The sequence below is a fragment of the Pseudophryne corroboree genome, chromosome 7 (assembly GCF_028390025.1).
Source record: "Pseudophryne corroboree isolate aPseCor3 chromosome 7, aPseCor3.hap2, whole genome shotgun sequence".
Classification (NCBI taxonomy): Eukaryota; Metazoa; Chordata; class Amphibia; order Anura; family Myobatrachidae; genus Pseudophryne; species Pseudophryne corroboree.
In genome coordinates, this window is record NC_086450.1 from 181,121,977 (window position 1) to 181,139,694 (window position 17,718).

Consider the following 17,718-nt stretch of genomic DNA (forward strand, 5'->3'; position numbering starts at 1 on the left):
TTTAGCATACGTTTAAGTTTTTGCTATAAACTTTTAATAAATACCCTGCAAATGATGTAATAGGGAAGAGGTTCCTAGATGCAGAGCCGGCGCTGGCATAGGCAAACTGGGCAAATGCCTAGGGCATTTGGAATGCCTAGGGGCACAAGCAGATTCTGCTGATTAAAATGATATGTGGCATACCTATATTCTGTGTATGACTGCAGCTGTATCTGCATACAAAATGCTATGTTACAGTGTATTCCTGGAAATCACTGTAACATAGCATTTCACATGCAGATAGAGCCACAGTCGCTCACAGAATATAGGCATACTAATTATAATTGTATTCAGCAGAAGCCTTTGTGCATCCTAGTCACATAGCAATGAAAATAAGATGCGTTCTCTGCAAAAAAATGGTGCCCACTGTTAGCAGAGCTGGACGGTAGCTGCACGGCATATTGAGGCAAGATGTATGAGGACACATCTGTATCAGTCACAGTATTAGTGACCATGTGAGTGCTGTGTGTGGGTAGGTTCGTTGTGCAATAGTTTTTGGCATAGGTGTAAGGAGCATTATCTGTGTTGTGTGTAAATGCATTAATAAGGGCCCTCATTCCGAGTTGATCGGTCGCAAGGCGAATTTAGCAGAGTTACACACGCTAAGCCGCCGCCTACTGGGAGTGAATCTTAGCTTCTTAAAATTGCGACCGATGTATTCGCAATATTGCGATTACTAACTACTTAGCAGTTTCAGAGTAGCTCCAGACTTACTCTGCCTGTGCGATCATTTCAGTGCTTGTCGTTCCTGGTTGACGTCACAAACACACCCAGCGTTCGCCCAGGCACTCCCACCGTTTCTCCGGCCACTCCTGCGTTTTTTCCGGAAACGGTAGCGTTTTCAGCCACACGCCCCTGAAACGCCGTGTTTCCGCCCAGTAACACCCATTTCCTGTCAATCACATTACGATCGCCGGAGCGAAGAAAAAGCCGTGAGTAAAAATACTTTCTTCATAGTAAAGTTACTTGGCGCAGTCGCAGTGCAAACATTGCGCATGCGTACTAAGCGGATTTTCACTGCGATGCGATGAAAAATACCGAGCGAACAACTCGGAATGAGGGCCAATGTGCGGCATGTGTGTAATGGGCATTATGTGTGTCATTATGTGTATAAGGTCATTAATAAAGGTTGGCATAATGTGTAAGGCGCATTATGTTTATAAGGACATTAATAATGTGTGTCATATGTGTATGGGGCATTACTGTGTGGTATTATGTGTATAAAGGCATTACTAATATGTGACATTATGTGTATAAGGTGCTCTCCTGTGTGGCGTAATGTATAGAAAAAGCACTACTGTGTGGTCTAATGTGAATAAAGAGCAATATGGTGTGGTGTAATGTGAATAAGGATCAATTCAGTGTGATGTAATGTGCACTACTGTGAGGACTGAGTAATGTGTATAAGTTAAAGTGATACTACTGTGTGATGTAACGTGAATAAGGAACACTATCACATGATATAATGTGAATAAAGTTGCACTACTGTGTGGTTTAATTTGAATTGGGGGTACTGTTGTGTGGCCATGCCCCTTCCCAAAAGAACACATCACTTTTGTGCGCAGTGTTCCTATTTAAAATATAGGGGGTAAGAGCAACAAAATGAGGACTGCTATGAGTGAGGGGTGATGGGAAAGGGCTGCAGAGTCAGAGTCAGAACTAGCAGCGGTGCAAGGGGGCACCAACCAAAATCTTGCCTAGGGCATCGTATTGATTAGGGCCGGCTTTAACTAGATGGTTAAGTTCCCTACCTCTACTTACTGTGGCTTTACAAACGCTACAGATGCTAGCATTTGAGCAAATATAAATCCACACATAGAAGGTGGATTTTTTTGTCTTGTATCCGGGCATGACAATGGCCTTTTTCTTATCACAGGCAAGAACTGGTGACCCAAAAAAAAACACTCAAACAACATCCACATCAACAAAATCCTCATCATCAACATCCTGAAACATGTGATTCAAATCCACAGACAAATAATTCTCGCAGAATTACCAGACGAGTACCATTTTTCAGGGATCCAGCAAGTGCTGCAAGTCCACAGAGACAGGATTATAACACTGCCACCACCCACAAATGATTCTACCATAAAACCCAGGGAAGTTGGGCGCCTTCCGACACACTTTTTATACTAATTGCGCATAGGCAGTTGCACCCAAGCATCCACGCAGTCTGCTGCCAAAGCTCCTAGTTCCGCAATTAAGTAATATTTCCAATTGCACAGGCTCAGCAACACAGACCTCTATGCAGTATGGTTGTGTGCCTCCTGTTTCAGCAACCAATAATACCTCTGTATGACAATTGCACTTAGGTTCTGTGAAAACGCAGTACGCCGCCACCCCCTACTTGCCAATTGATCACAATTTATAGCATAATTTAGCTGTCATGGGGTCCCAGCAGGGCTGCCACCAGAAATTGTGGGGCCCGGGACTGACAAAATAGGCAGGGCCCCCCACACTTTTACAAAAATTATTTAACACCTTATTAAAAAAAATACAAATTTATACATTATGACACGTGATGGGGGCTCGTGAAAAATTTAAGGGGTGGGGGAAACATAAAATATTTATGAGGTGGGGCAACATTAAATAACGGATGAGCGAGGGTCATTATTATATAAGAATAATAGAATATGTGTTTATATACACATCATATATTCTTATTTAATAATGACCCTAGCTCACCCCTTATTTAATGTTGCCCCACCTCATAAACATTTAATGATTCCCCCACCCCTTAAATGTGTAATGAGTCCCCATCATGTTTCATAATGTATTTTAACACCTTACTAAAAAAATAAAAATAAATTATAATAAGATTTTAAACCTACCGGTAAATCTTTTTCTCCTAGTCCGTAGAGGATGCTGGGGACTCCGTAAGGACCATGGGGTATAGACGGGCTCCGCAGGAGACATGGGCACTATAAAGAACTTTTAGTATGGGTGTGCACTGGCTCCTCCCTCTATGCCCCTCCTCCAGACCTCAGTTAGAGAAACTGTGCCCAGAGGAGATGGACAATATGAGGAAAGGATTTTGTTAATCTAAGGGCAAGATTCATACCAGCCCACACCAAACACACCGTATAACCTGGAATATACGTAACCAGTTAACAGTATGAACAAAAACAGTATCAGTCAAAGACCGATCTTAACTGTAACATAACCCTTATGTAAACAACAACTATATACAAGTCTTGCAGATTTAGTCCGCACTGGGACGGGCGCCCAGCATCCTCTACGGACTAGGAGAAAAAGATTTACCGGTAGGTTTAAAATCTTATTTTCTCTTACGTCCTAGAGGATGCTGGGGACTCCGTAAGGACCATGGGGTTTATACCAAAGCTCCAAACTGGGCGGGAGAGTGCGGATGACTCTGCAGCACCGATTGAGCAAATGCGAGGTCCTCATCAGCCAGGGTATCAAACTTGTAGAATTTTGCAAAAGTGTTTGAACCCGACCAAGTAGCTGCTCGGCACAACTGTAATGCCGAGACGCCTCGGGCAGCCGCCTAAGAAGAGCCCACCTTCCTAGTGGAATGGGCCTTTACCGAATTTGGTACCGGCAATCCAGCCGTAGAATGAGCCTGCTGAATCGTGTTACAGATCCAGCGAGCAATAGTCTGCTTAGAAGCAGGCGCGCCAACCTTGTTGGCTGCATACAGGACAAACAGAGCGTCTGTTTTCCTAACCCTAGCCGTCCTGGCTACGTAAATTTTTAAGGCCCTGACTACATCCAGGGACTTGGAGTCCTCCAAGTCACCCGTAGCCACAGGCACCACAATAGGTTGGTTCATATGAAAAGAAGAAACCACCTTAGGCAGAAATTGAGGACGAGTCCTCAACTCTGCTCTATCCACATGAAAAATCAAGTAGGGGCTCTTGTGAGACAAGGCCGCCAACTCTGACACCCGCCTTGCAGATGCCAAGGCTAATAACATGACCACCTTCCAGGTGAGAAATTTTAATTCCACCGTTTGAAGAGGTTCAAACCAGTGTGATTTAAGGAACTGTAACACCACGTTAAGGTCCCATGGTGCCACTGGTGGCACAAAAGGAGGCTGGATGTGCAGCACTCCCTTTACGAAAGTTTGGACTTCTAGTAAAGAAGCCAATTCCTTCTGAAAAAATATAGATAGGGCCGAAATCTGTACCGTAATGGAGCCTAATTTTAGGCCCATATCCACTCCTGTCTGTAGGAAGTGGAGAAAACGGCCCAGATGGAAATCCTCCGTAGGAGCATTCTTGGTTTCACACCAAGATACATACTTCCTCCAGATACGGTGATAATGCTTCGCCGTTACTTCCTTCCTAGCCTTTACCAGAGTAGGGATAACTTCCTCCGGAATACCTCTCTCAGCTAAGTCTTGGAACATGCAAGGCCCCTGCTGCAACAGGTCTTCCCTGAGAGGAAGAGGCCACGGATCTTCTGTGAGCATCTCCTGAAGATCCGAATACCAGGCCCTTCGAGGCCAATCTGGAACCACGAGTATTGCTTGTACTCTGTTTCGTCTTATGATTCTCAACACTTTTGAGATGAGAGGCAGAGGAGGGAACACATAGACCGACTGAAACACCCATGGTGTCACTAGGGCGTCTACCGCTACTGCCTGAGGGTCCCCTGACCTGGCACAATACCTCCGAAGCTTTTTGTTGAGGCGTGACGCCATCATGTCTATTTGAGGAAGTCCCCAATGACTTGCTATCTCTGCAAAGACCTCTTGATGAAGTACCCACTCTCCTGGATGGAGATCATATCTGCTGAGGAAGTCTGCTTCCCAGTTGTCCACTTCCGGTATGAAGACTGCTGACAGAACACTTACGTGATTTTCCGCCCATCGCAGAATTCTGGTGGCTTCCGCCATTGCCACTCTGCTCCTTGTCCCGCCTTGGCGGTTTACATGAGTCACGCATGTGACGTTGTCTGATTGAATCAGAACCGGTAGGTCGTGAAGAAGATACTTCGCTTGTCGTAGGCAGTTGTATATGGCCCTCAATTCCAGCACGTTGATGTGTAGACAAGCCTCCTGGCTTGACCATAGTCCCTGAAAATTTCTTCCTTTTGTGACTGCTCCCCATCCTCGGAGACTCGTGTCCGTGGTCACCAGAACCCAGTCTTGAATGCCGAACCTGCGACCCTCTAGAAGGTGAGCACTCTGCAGCCACCACAGGAGAGACACCCTGGCCCTGGGGGACAGGCTTATCTTTTGATGTAGGTGTAGATGGGACCCCGACCATTTGTCCAGAAGGTCCCACTGAAACGTCCTCGCATGGAACCTGCCGAAGGGGATGGCCTCGTAGGCTGCCACCATTTTTCCCAGAACTCTAATGCATTGATGAACAGACACTCTTTTTGGTTTTAGCAGGTCCCTGACCATGTTCTGGAGGTCCTGGGCTTTTTCTATTGGTAGAAAAACCCTCTTCTGTACCGTGTCCAGAATCATGCCTAGGAATGATAGTCGAGTCGTTGGAATCAACTGTGACTTTGGCAGATTGAGAATCCAACCGTGTTGATATAACACTCTTAGGGAGAGCGACACGCTTTTCAGCAATTGATCTCTTGATCTCGCCTTTATCAGGAGATCGTCCAAGTACGGGATAATTGTGACTCCCTGCTTGCGCAGGAGCACCATCATTTCCGCCATTACTTTTGTGAAAATTCTCAGGGCCGTGGAAAGCCCAAACGGCAACGTCTGAAACTGGTAATGACAGTCCTGTACCGTGAAACGCAGGTATTCCTGATGAAGAGGAAATATGGGGACATGAAGGTAGGCATCCCTCACGTCCAGCGACACCATAAAATCCCCTGCTTCCAGACTGGATATCACAGCCCGGAGTGATTCCATCTTGAATTTGAACTTTTTCAAGTATAGGTTTAGGGATTTTAGATTCAAAATGGGTCTGACCGAACCATCTGGCTTCGGGACCACAAACAGTGTTGAATAGTACCCTTTTCCCTGTTGGCCTAGGGGAACCTTGACAATCACTTGACACAGCTTTTGAATTGCATCTAATACCACTTCCCTCTCCGGGGAAGAGGCTGGCAAGGCCGACTTGAAAAATCGGCGAGGGGGCACCTCTTCGAACTCCAGTTTGTAACCTTGGGATACAATTTCCAACGCCCAAGGATCCACGTCTGATAGAACCCAGACCTGGCTGAAGAGTCGAAGACGTGCCCCCCACCGGTGCGGACTCCCTCCGTGGAGCCCCAGCGTCATGCGGTGGATTTAGCAGAAGCCGGAGAGGACTTCTGCTCCTGGGAACTAGCCGAAGCAGGTGTTCTCTTACCTCTACCCTTACCTCTGGCGAGGAAAGAGGAGCCCCTACCGCTTCTGGACTTATGCGACCGAAAGGACTGCATCTGATATTGTGGGGTTTTCTTTTGCTGTGGGGGAACAAAAGGCAAAAATGTAGGTTTACCCGCGGTAGCTATGGAAACCAGGTCCGCGAGACCATCCCCAAACAAAACTTCACCCTTGTAAGGTAAAACCTCCATATGCTTCTTTGAGTCGGCATCACCCGACCATTGTCGGGTCCACAGAGCTCGTCTTGCCGAAACTGCCATGGCGTTGGCTCTGGAACCAAGCAGCCCCACGTCTCTTTGAGCGTCTCTCATATACAAGACTGCGTCTTTACTGTGACCTAAAGTCAGTACAATGGTATCCTTGTCCAGGGTATCCATGTCAGCCAATAAGGTATCTGTCCATGCTGCAACAGCGCTACAATCCCATGCCGATGCTATTGCCGGTCTGAGTAAAGCACCCGTATGTGCATAAATAGACTTTAAGGTAGTTTCCTGTCTACGATCCGCAGGATCCTTAAGGGCCGCGGTATCTGGAGACGGTAGCGCCACCTTCTTGGACAGACGCGTTAACGCCTTGTCCACCCTGGGCGAGGATTCCCACCGTATCCTGTCCTTTGCAGGGAAAGGATACGCCATAAGGATCCTCTTGGGAATCTGCAGTTTTTTGTCTGGAGTTTCCCAAGCTTTTTCAAATAATTTGTTCAGTTCATGAGATGGAGGAAACGTTACCTCAGGTTTCTTTCCCTTAAACATGTGTACCCTCGTGTCAGGGACAGAGGGGTCATCTGTGATATGCAAAACATCTATTATTGCCATAATCATATAATGAATACTTTTGGCCACCTTAGGGTGTAACCTTGCCTCATCATAGTCGACACTGGAGTCAGAATCCGTGTCGGTATCAGTGTCTGCTATTTGTGATAGGGGACGTTTTTGAGACCCTGACGGGCCCTGTGACCCAGTCAAATCTGCGGATTGACTCCCTGCTGTTTCCCTGGACTCAGCTTTGTCCATTCTCTTATGTAATAAGGTCACATTAGCATTTAAAATATTCCACATATCATACCAATCATGAGTCGGCGTTGCCGACGGAGACACCACAATCATCTGCTCCACCTCCTCCTTGGATGAGCCTTCCGCCTCAGACATGCCGACACACGCGTACCGACACCCCTACACACACAGGGATATATCTATAAGGGGACAGTTCCCTAACAAGGCCCTTTGGAGAGACAGAGAGAGAGTATGCCAGCACACACCCAGCGCCAATTGACACTGGAAACGATTCCCAGATATAGCGCTTTTATATATATTAACAGTGTAATACACTCACTGCGCCTAAATGTGCCCCCCCCCCCCCTTTCTTTCAGCCCTGTGTCACCTGTGGTGGTTCTGTGGCACTGCATCAGGTACTCTGCATGGCCTGCAGGGACTGGCACAGTGTGTGCAGGGCTACGAGGCAGAGTTCACCAGTCTGCAGCACTGTCCATGCTGGGAGCTAGGCACGGCCATCTTGGATCAGGTCAGCTGACCAGGTTCTTGCAACTCAGTCACAAGGAGCTTGTGCCTCACGTGACTCTGGCAGCCAATCCGGTCCCTAGTTGGACTACTCCTGTCTTGCTGGATGCCTGTGAACCTATAACCAATCAGGTGCAGGCAACTTTTATAAAGGGAAGCTCAGAAGAGAATCCAATTGCCAGTGTATCTGCTACTACATCCAGTCTTAGTAGTAATAAACTTCACACGTCAGATGCATTCGCACGCCACTCAAGCACACTTATCTTAATAAATAAAGACACAACAACTGTAATTGGCGTGAAAGGGGTCAGCTTTTTATTTTGACTGAGAGGAAGGCCTATTAATACTAAAACTAAAAATGCAGACTTCCCTCTCTAACTAAGGTGGCGGGGAGAAGAACGGTTAAGCATGATAAACAACTTAATAAGGGTGATCCAAAATTATATGACAAAACAGAGCAATAAGCATATGTGTGTGAGGGGGCCTTCTGCCCCAGATGTTCCGGGATCGGCCTCCTGCCTCCATCCCGAGCAACAAAAACATATGTGCGAGGGGGCCTTCTGCCCCAGATGTTCCGGGATTGGCCTCCTTCCTTCATCCCAGACATCGGAAAATCCAAAATCCAAGGCCAGGGGTCGACCTTCTGCCACTACCCCTGCCCACCAACAGTTGTAGGGACGGAGGTAGGCTCCGCCACTACAGGATAAAAAATTGGGCCTCCGGCCCCGATATCCACATATGTTCATGATCTATCATATGGGCCCACCAGGTACGGTGGTGCCCATCAATTAATAATAAGACTATAAAAATACATAAAAGTTCACCCGAACTTACTAATCAATAAACTCCTTAAGTTAAACTAAAATAACCGTTCAGAAACCGGCCACCAAGAGCCGACACAAGTAACCCTACCGGAGCAACAAAAACCAACTCCCCAGGGGCGGGAGGGTGGGTCACGGAAAAAGCTGGAAGAGGCAGGATGTCCTGGGTCTGAAGACTATATGTATGTCAGACCGGCCCCTATGCAGAATCCAGCCAGTCACAATCCAGGCAGTTTTCCTTACGTTCCTCCCACAAAAACTGTAACCCCTTCCGTGCCAGAGTGATGCATTAAGAGGCGTGCAGCAGGCCCAGCCGGTGAGTTTATGCTGTTTCGGCCATATTACATGACCTACGCAGTCTTAAACTTTACACGTCAGATGCATTCGCACGCCACTCAAGCACACTTATCTTAATAAATAAAGACACAACAACTGTAATTGGCGTGAAAGGGGTCAGCTTTTTATTTTGACTGAGAGGAAGGCCTATTAATACTAAAACTAAAAATGCAGACTTCCCTCTCTAACTAAGGTGGCGGGGAGAAGAACGGTTAAGCATGATAAACAACTTAATAAGGGTGATCCAAAATGATATAACAAAATAGAGCAATAAACATATGTGTGTGAGGGGGCCTTCTGTCCCAGATGTTCCGGGATCGGCCTCCTGCCTCCATCCCAGACATCGGAAAATCCCAAATCCAAGGCCAGGGGTAGACCTTCTGCCACTACCCCTGCCCACCAACAGTTGTAGGGACGGAGGTAGGCTCCGCCCCTACAGGATAAAAAATTGGACCTCCGGCCCCGATATCCACATATGTTCATGATCTATCATATGGGTCCACCAGGTACGGTGGAGCACATCAATTAATAATAAGACTATAAAAATACCTAAAAGTTCACCCGAACTTACTAATCAATAAACTCCTTAAGTTAAACTAAAATAACCGTTCAGAAACCGTCCAACTGCCAGGTTACCAACCTGCCACCGCCACCTGAACCAAAACTCAACTCAACTAAACTCAACTCAAACTAAAGAAAACAGAACACGAAGCTAAACAGACAACAACCCGGCGTACCAGATCATTGCCACCCACATGCAGGACCAGAAAAAGCGGATACCCGAGTCGGCCAACTGCCGACCTCAGCCAATCCCGCAGGCCGTCCCAGCGGAGGCCTCCACGCCCCAACCAGCGCACAGCCTGCAACTCCGGAAACCGGATCGTGTCGCAAGCCAGAGCCGACACCGACGTGGGAATGGCCGACAAGCCATATAAAGCGCGGATCTAGCCGCCTTCCTGCAAAAGAAGGGTGAAGAAGGGTGTGACTGAGGTTAATAAACGAAATATAGTATGGAGAAAATGGGTAACCTAACCTGCGTCCCTAACAGGGGGAAAAGGGGGTGGGTCGCCCAATTTGACTTGAGGCACAAACGCTAAACTTAGTCAGCCGGCAACAGCCGTACTTAAAACCAACGATAAAACAAAAATTCCTCAAGGCCCCCGCAGTCGCAAAGTGCAACTGCGACGAGCAGCTAATCCTCAAAAGGGGCGCACTGGGAGCAAAAGGCCTGATATAGCGCCTGACCGCACCAGACCTCAACCTACCCAGTGCCCGGACTTCGACTTCGGACCAACCCGCCGCAGCGGCCGCAGAAGCAGCGCCGATGCGGAAAGAGTGAGTCCCATAGTCTGCCGGAGATAGACCCAGGTATAAAATACAGCGTCCCAAAACCGACCGGAATTGAGATATGGTCAACGGTGAACCGTCACTATGGACGAGCCACCCGGAAGGCGTTGGAGGCCGTACGGACGAATAAGGCCGGGCCGCGGTAAATGGACAAATGCCCCGCACACGAGCCCGACCCATTCGAACCCACTGCCCCCTGCCGACTACGTCAGTCTTGGAGCGCTGAATCCCACACCGCAAACCGTCGGGGCGTATGTTGACATAGGCCGCCAGCAGGGGCGAGGCAGAAGTCCGAGAAACGGACACCAGCTCGCCCCCCTGAATGCACCGAAGGCCGTCATGAAGAGGCGAACTTCATACCCTGAAGAGCAAATACTCCGTAGGGATCCTAAAATGCACCTCAACAAAGACCCAGTGATTGGTCGGCGATCGTCCGGCCAGGACGGGATCGCCCGAGCCCATCCCTTCAACACCCTCCGGAGGAAAAAATGACTGAGTAAAGTCCTCCTCCCCCCGAAGCTGAGGAAAGTATGATATACCCGCTAGAACCCTACCAACCTACGCCCGCGAAATCCCGGCGGTGTACAAAACCCAGATGTAGTCGAAAAGTAAGTCGAGATAGGTCTTACCACCATGGCCCCTCTCCAGAAGGAAGCGACTCCACAGCTTCCAGGCGGCCAAAGAAGCCGCGAAAGTTGCAGGGGCCAACGACCTGTGGGCTAAATCCTCCAATCCGGGCGGATAACCTGCCACACAGAAGAAGGACATGATTCCCCATGGATTAGAGCTGCAGGAGCCCAAGCGCCTAAACCGCTGCCCGTCGCCGCGAGAAAGGGCATCAGCAATTTCGTTACACGCTTGGCTCGCAACGTAATGTTGTTCACCAAGCATAGAAAGACTATCTGCGCAAGGACCCGCAGGACAAGCAAGGACGTGGACTTCTGCCGGTTTATGGCAAAAAACCACGCCCAAGTTGTCGCACCAGAAGATAACCGGTGTGCTACGCCGAGCATCGCACCACAACTCCAATGCGACCAGAGTGGGAAAAGATTTCCAGCAACAGCATGTGTGCAGTGAGGTTCTCGCGAAATCAGGCACGCGCCCAAGGAGACGCACACCATCGGCCAGCGAAAGAAGCTCCGAAACTGAAAGCACCAGAGGCGTCCGTGAAAAGCTCCAGGGACGTGCTAGACATGACCGCCTCTTGTCAAATACAGACGCCGTGGAAACGAACTAGAAATGCGTCCCAAAGACGTAAAATCCATCCGGATTTCGAGTGATAATCCAAGAAAATGATGCGGGCGTCTAATACCAACTGTCGCCCGTTCCAATTTCCTACAGAAAACCCTGCCTATGGGAATAACCTTGCAAGCAAAAGTAAACAGGCCCAATAAGAATTGAGCCTGTTTCAAGGTAAGCTGGCCCGCAGCGAGCCCATAGAGGATACCATCGTGAAGACGCAACACCTTGTCCACAGGGAGCCTACAGAGACCACCAACCATATCAATCTGAATCCCGAGGTAAACCAAGGAGGCGGAGGGACCCTCCATCTTCTCTGGTACAACCAGAGAAGTGTGCGAAGAGGGCCGACGTCCACCGCAGCAAGTAGACGCAGCGAACAGAGTCCGGTGGGTCGATCAAAAGAAAATTGTCCAAGTAGTGCAAAAATCCCTGCTCGCCCGCAGTCTGCTCCAGACACCAGTGGAGGAAAGAACTGAATCCTTCGAAGTATGCGCAAGAGATAGAAAAACCCATAGGGAGGAATCGATCGATGTAGTAGCCATCGTCCGGTTTAAAACCCATAAATCGAAAGGCGGAAGGGTGCAGCGGGAGGAGACGAAATGCTGACTCGATGTCCCATTAACATATCACTGCCCCCAGACCAAACGACCTAATGGTGTCTATGGCCGAATCAAAAAATAGGTAAATGACCCTGCACTGAACATAAGGGATAGCGTCAATAACCGATGACCCGAGAGGACGGGAAAGATGTTGGATGAGCCGAAATTAGCCCGCGGTCCTCTTGAGCACTATGCCTACGGGGGAAAAGACAAAATCTGGTAGGGAGGGGGGGGGGGGGGGTTTCCCGGAAAGGGCCTAACCTCCTGCTCAACGACACTGCAGCCCCCAACCTTCTGCCGGAGCACGTCCGGAAACTCCCGAGCCCCGGGACCCACCAGTCCATGTATCAGCCAGGGGAAGCCAGAAGCGAAACCGGAGTGTAAGAATTGGGCGTCCACCGGCCGCGGGTACCTTCGCAGCCAGGGTATGAGCGCCGGAAGTTTAATGGGGTGGGGGCTGAGTAACAAAAACGACAGAGCCCCCCCAAGTCACATTGGGCATTATTGAAAGCGAAGCATATTCCATGCCCCGTGCGCAATGAACCCCCTCGAATGCCGGCAGAATGAGAGGCAGGTCGGTTTGCCCATCGTCTTGCCGTACCGCCCTGGTCAGTGCTGGCTGAACCCTGCGTCAGCTCCGAGCACGATTCCACATCCTTGTTACCGAAGTTATAGATCTGCCGCCCGTGCTGTTTGCACCAGAAGTCCTAATCGTAACGTCGCCAAGCCGAACCTCTGTACTTATGGTACAGCACGTGTATAAGGAACGTCGCTGGTTAGCAGCTGAAAGCAAGGCTTGACGATCAGTGCTAGTAGGAGCACAAATATAGACGTATCGGCCCCGATGGATTCGGTCCCGGACTCGGGGCCTGAGCCCACGTTGCACTGTCGTGTTGGCGCAGTGAACGACGTCAGACTCCAACAAAACTGTCGAGGCGGAAGAGGTGTAATCCCGGCGTTCGCGCCGTTCGCGCCGTTTGCGACGCTTGATCCTGCACAAACCGCCGTCGGAGGACACACCCTCCGAGGACGTGGAGGAGAGGGAAGAGCCCGAGCCCCGATGCCTGAGCCTGTGTCTGCTGCGCCTGCTGGAAACCCTACGTGTACTGCTGCCCCCGCAAGAGGGGCGGGACTGTGTACTGGATCACAAGCCGCTACGGGGGGTAACCGCACTCCCCTTGGACCAGACAGGGTCCGATGAAGACTCACCTGCACGAGAGGGAACTCCGTCCGTCCTAGCGGCCACCGGATGACTTGTGGATGCACCGACTGAATCCATTCCTGACCCGACGTTCGCGGCTGGGGAGACAAAAGAGACATTGTTCCCCTGCTGCCCCACCGGTCCCGCAGCCGCCGGGACCGGGGCCGGCGGGACGGCCGTTCCGCCAGAGGACTGGAGCGGCGCAAGAGTCTGAGCTATGCTATCAGCCAAAGAAACGGTGGTCAGCCCTTGTCCCCCGGGTACGGAGGAGACAAGGGAGCCACCGGCGACACGACTGCGGCACAAATGGCGGACAAGACGGGTGCGTCCACCCAGAGGTGCGGCTGCCGTTGCCGGCGCTCAAAGCTCAGACACGGTACGCGAGTCCCGCGCCCCCACGGGAGGTTCGCAAACCACCCGTCGGGAGCAAGGACCCGGAAGATCCCACGCTGTCGGGTATCACAACGTATCTGTCCTGCTGCAATAAGCTCTGCCTGACCCGCCTGCGCCGCGACCTACTACTATCCCGAGCATGGTCTCAGCACCATATGCCGGAGCGCCATCAGAACTAGGAAAAACCCAACGCAAGTCGGACAGAGGGCTGTCCGCAGCAGCGTCCGAATAATCAGTCCGGACGCCGCGGGGGGGGGGAATGAGCCGTGGCCGGGCCCCCAGCCTGGGGCGCACGGCCACTGGTGGCGGCACTACTATGCGAGGCGCGTGCAACCCCAGAGGGGGGCGGAGCCACGGGACCAACCACGGCAGGAGAGGCCTGGTGGTCCGTCCCACCGTGGGCGGACGCGGAGCGTCCCTACGCTACAGCCCTTGCAAGGGCTGCCGGTGGCATAGACCCATCAGCAGCGGAAGAGAGGGCGCATCACACCGCACCACCCCGGGGGTGCGCCACCCGGTCCTGACCTGGGACACTGCCACCAGGCCCGTCGTGAGGAGGCCTCATATGGGCACCCCTAGTGCGGACCTGCAATATATTATCACGCGTGCCCCGCACGGATTCACCGCGTACGGCAGCCGCGCGACCCCCCACCAGTGGAGAGGGGGACGTAAGCAGATAAACAGGGTCTGCCCTGCTGGTTATAGCCATAGGAGGTGCAGCACGCGCGCGCTGCCCGGACACCCCGCGTCCATCAGCCGCGCGACCCCCCGCCCGCCCAGTGGAGAGGGGGATGTGAGCCAGAGACACGGGGGCTTCCCCCCCGCTGGTTATACACCCCGCGTTCGGCAGCTGCGCGACCCCCCGCTTGCCCAGTGGAGAGGGGGATGTGAGCCAGAGACACGGGGGCTTCCCCCCGCTGGTTATGGCCATATGAGGTGCAGCACGCGCACCCCGCGTCCGGCAGCTGCGCGACCCCCCGCCCGCCCAGTGGAGAGGGGGATGTGAGACACGGGGGCTACCCCCCGCTGGGAACTGACAGACATGCCAGCAGCCCAGACCGGCAGGTGCAGGGATGGAACAAACCCATCCCCTGCAAGCCGCCCCAGCAGCCCACGGCCCCCCCGCGCACCGCCCACCGCTGCCGCTAACGGCGGGGATGGGGATGGAGATGGCGAGCGCGGGCGTAAGCGACCACGTCGCCAGGTGCCTCCCGCATCCCAGCCGCAGTATGCCCGCCCCGGCTCGGCCGGACCGTATAGGAGTCCAGGGCCGAGCAGAGGACCGCGCGGCGCCTATGTCTGGGCACATATGAAATAACAAGAGAAGGGAAATAAAAAGAGCAGGAGGAGTGGAAAGGACAAGGGAAGAACAGGGTAGGAAAGAGAACTACAGAGAGATAAGATGAGGAGAAGGCAGGGAGAAATAGAATAGAGCAATGTAGTTAAAGTAATAATTACTGACAAGCAGCTGTACTTATCAATCACGGAAAAAGCTGGAAGAGGCAAGATGTCCTGGGTCTGAAGTCTATATGTATGTCAGACCGGCCTCTATGCAGAATCCAGCCAGTCACAATCCAGGCAGTTTTCCTTACGTTCCTCCCACAAAAACTGTAACCCCTTCCGTGCCAGAGTGATGCATTAAGAGGCGTGCAGCAGGCCCAGCCGGTGAGTTTATGCTGTTTCGGCCATATTACATGACCTACGCAGTCTTTCTCTGTGCTCCTGAACGCTACCTATCCTGCTTCCTAGCACTCCGGTAGTATTCAGTCCTGCTTCTGCCTCTAGTATCCAGCACTCTGGTAACATCCAGACCTGTCTCTGCATCCAGTACTCAGCCATTCCACACTGCCCGCTCCGGTTTGCCCTGCCTTGCAGTCCCCTAGGTAACAGCAACCCGGTTCCTTTGTGACCTTCCCGGTTCAGACGGTTACCTGCTCTTGTAGTCCTCCTCACCACTACCTCTTCCTGGACAAGGATCTGCTTCCACTAACCACTCTCACCACCGTGCACCTACATATGCAGAAACCTCAGCCATCCCGACTCCAATTAAAGGACTCTGTCCAGAAACACGGTTCTGGTCAGCAACCGGATTCACAAACTCCGCCCGGTGTGACATTAGCAATCTAACAGTCTCTTCAAAGAATTTAGGGTTCTGTGAGCATTTATATGACAGATTAAAATAAAAATGTTTATTTTTACTCCCCCCCCCCAAAAAAAAGGAGTATAATGCTTATTTTTGAAAATTTACAAAAAGTAGTGGTTACAAGCTAAAAGAGTTACAAAGACTATTTATACAAGTAAATAAGAGAGGATTAATTTATAGCCCTAACGCGCAGCTTGGTCTGTCCGAAGGGTACTGGTGAGAAATATGTACAGTAGAGACTACCGGCAAAAAAACCCCATCTGTGATGGACCCTTAGTTTTTCAGCCCTGAACACCAGCTGCCAACACTTTTTATTACCAGAATATCACTCCTTTGTGATGTCATCTGAGGACTTGCCAATTGGCTGACTCAAAATGGAATCCTTGGACCTCCCATGATTTCCCACTGAAATTCACATAATTGGAAATAACATCCTCGGCAACATGATAATCTTAGACCTGGGGTGTCCGTTCAACCCTTTGATACAGTATTTTAGCAACAATAGGATTTAATCCTCTGCTGTAATGACTTAATCCTCTGCTGTATTGTTCTCTCTGTATTGTATTGCATCTACAGGTGAAAGGTTTATGCTAATAAGCCTTGGTGCACCATGGCACACCAGAGAAGGCTAGATGAGCGAGGCTCCATCTGTATGTTTGTCACATGGGATAGTAGAGAGGTTTTATATCTTGGAAACAATGCTTCTCAGAGATATGAAAAACGTAGTCCACCTCTGTATATACTAGGTCTTCCTATTAGAGATGAGCGCCTGAAATTTTTCGGGTTTTGTGTTTTGGTTTTGGGTTCGGTTCCGCGGCCGTGTTTTGGGTTCGAACGCGTTTTGGCAAAACCTCACCGAATTTTTTTTGTCGGATTCGGGTGTGTTTTGGATTCGGGTGTTTTTTTCAAAAAACTCTAAAAAACAGCTTAAATCATAGAATTTGGGGGTCATTTTGATCCCAAAGTATTATTAACCTCAAAAACCATAATTTACACTCATTTTCAGTCTATTCTGAATACCTCACACCTCACAATATTATTTTTAGTCCTAAAATTTGCACCGAGGTCGCTGTGTGAGTAAGATAAGCGACCCTAGTGGCCGACACAAACACCGGGCCCATCTAGGAGTGGCACTGCAGTGTCACGCAGGATGTCCCTTCCAAAAAACCCTCCCCAAACAGCACATGACGCAAAGAAAAAAAGAGGCGCAATGAGGTAGCTGTGTGAGTAAGATTAGCGACCCTAGTGGCCGACACAAACACCGGGCCCATCTAGGAGTGGCACTGCAGTGTCACGCAGGATGTCCCTTCCAAAAAACCTGAACCACTAGCCATGAACATAGGCCAGGGCCTCAGCCGTTCCTTGCCACTCCGTGTGGTAAATGGCATATTGGCAAGTTTACGCTTCTCCTCCGACAATTTTATTTTAGGTTTTGGAGTCCTTTTTTTACTGATATTTGGTGTTTTGGATTTGACATGCTCTGTACTATGACATTGGGCATCGGCCTTGGCAGACGACGTTGCTGGCATTTCATCGTCTCGGCCATGACTAGTGGCAGCAGCTTCAGCACGAGGTGGAAGTGGATCTTGATCTTTCCCTAATTTTGGAACCTCAACATTTTTGTTCTCCATATTTTAATAGGCACAACTAAAAGGCACCTCAGGTAAACAATGGAGATGGATGGATTGGATACTAGTATACAATTATGGACGGGCTGCCGAGTGCCGACACAGAGGTAGCCACAGCCGTGAACTACCGCACTGTACTGTGTCTGCTGCT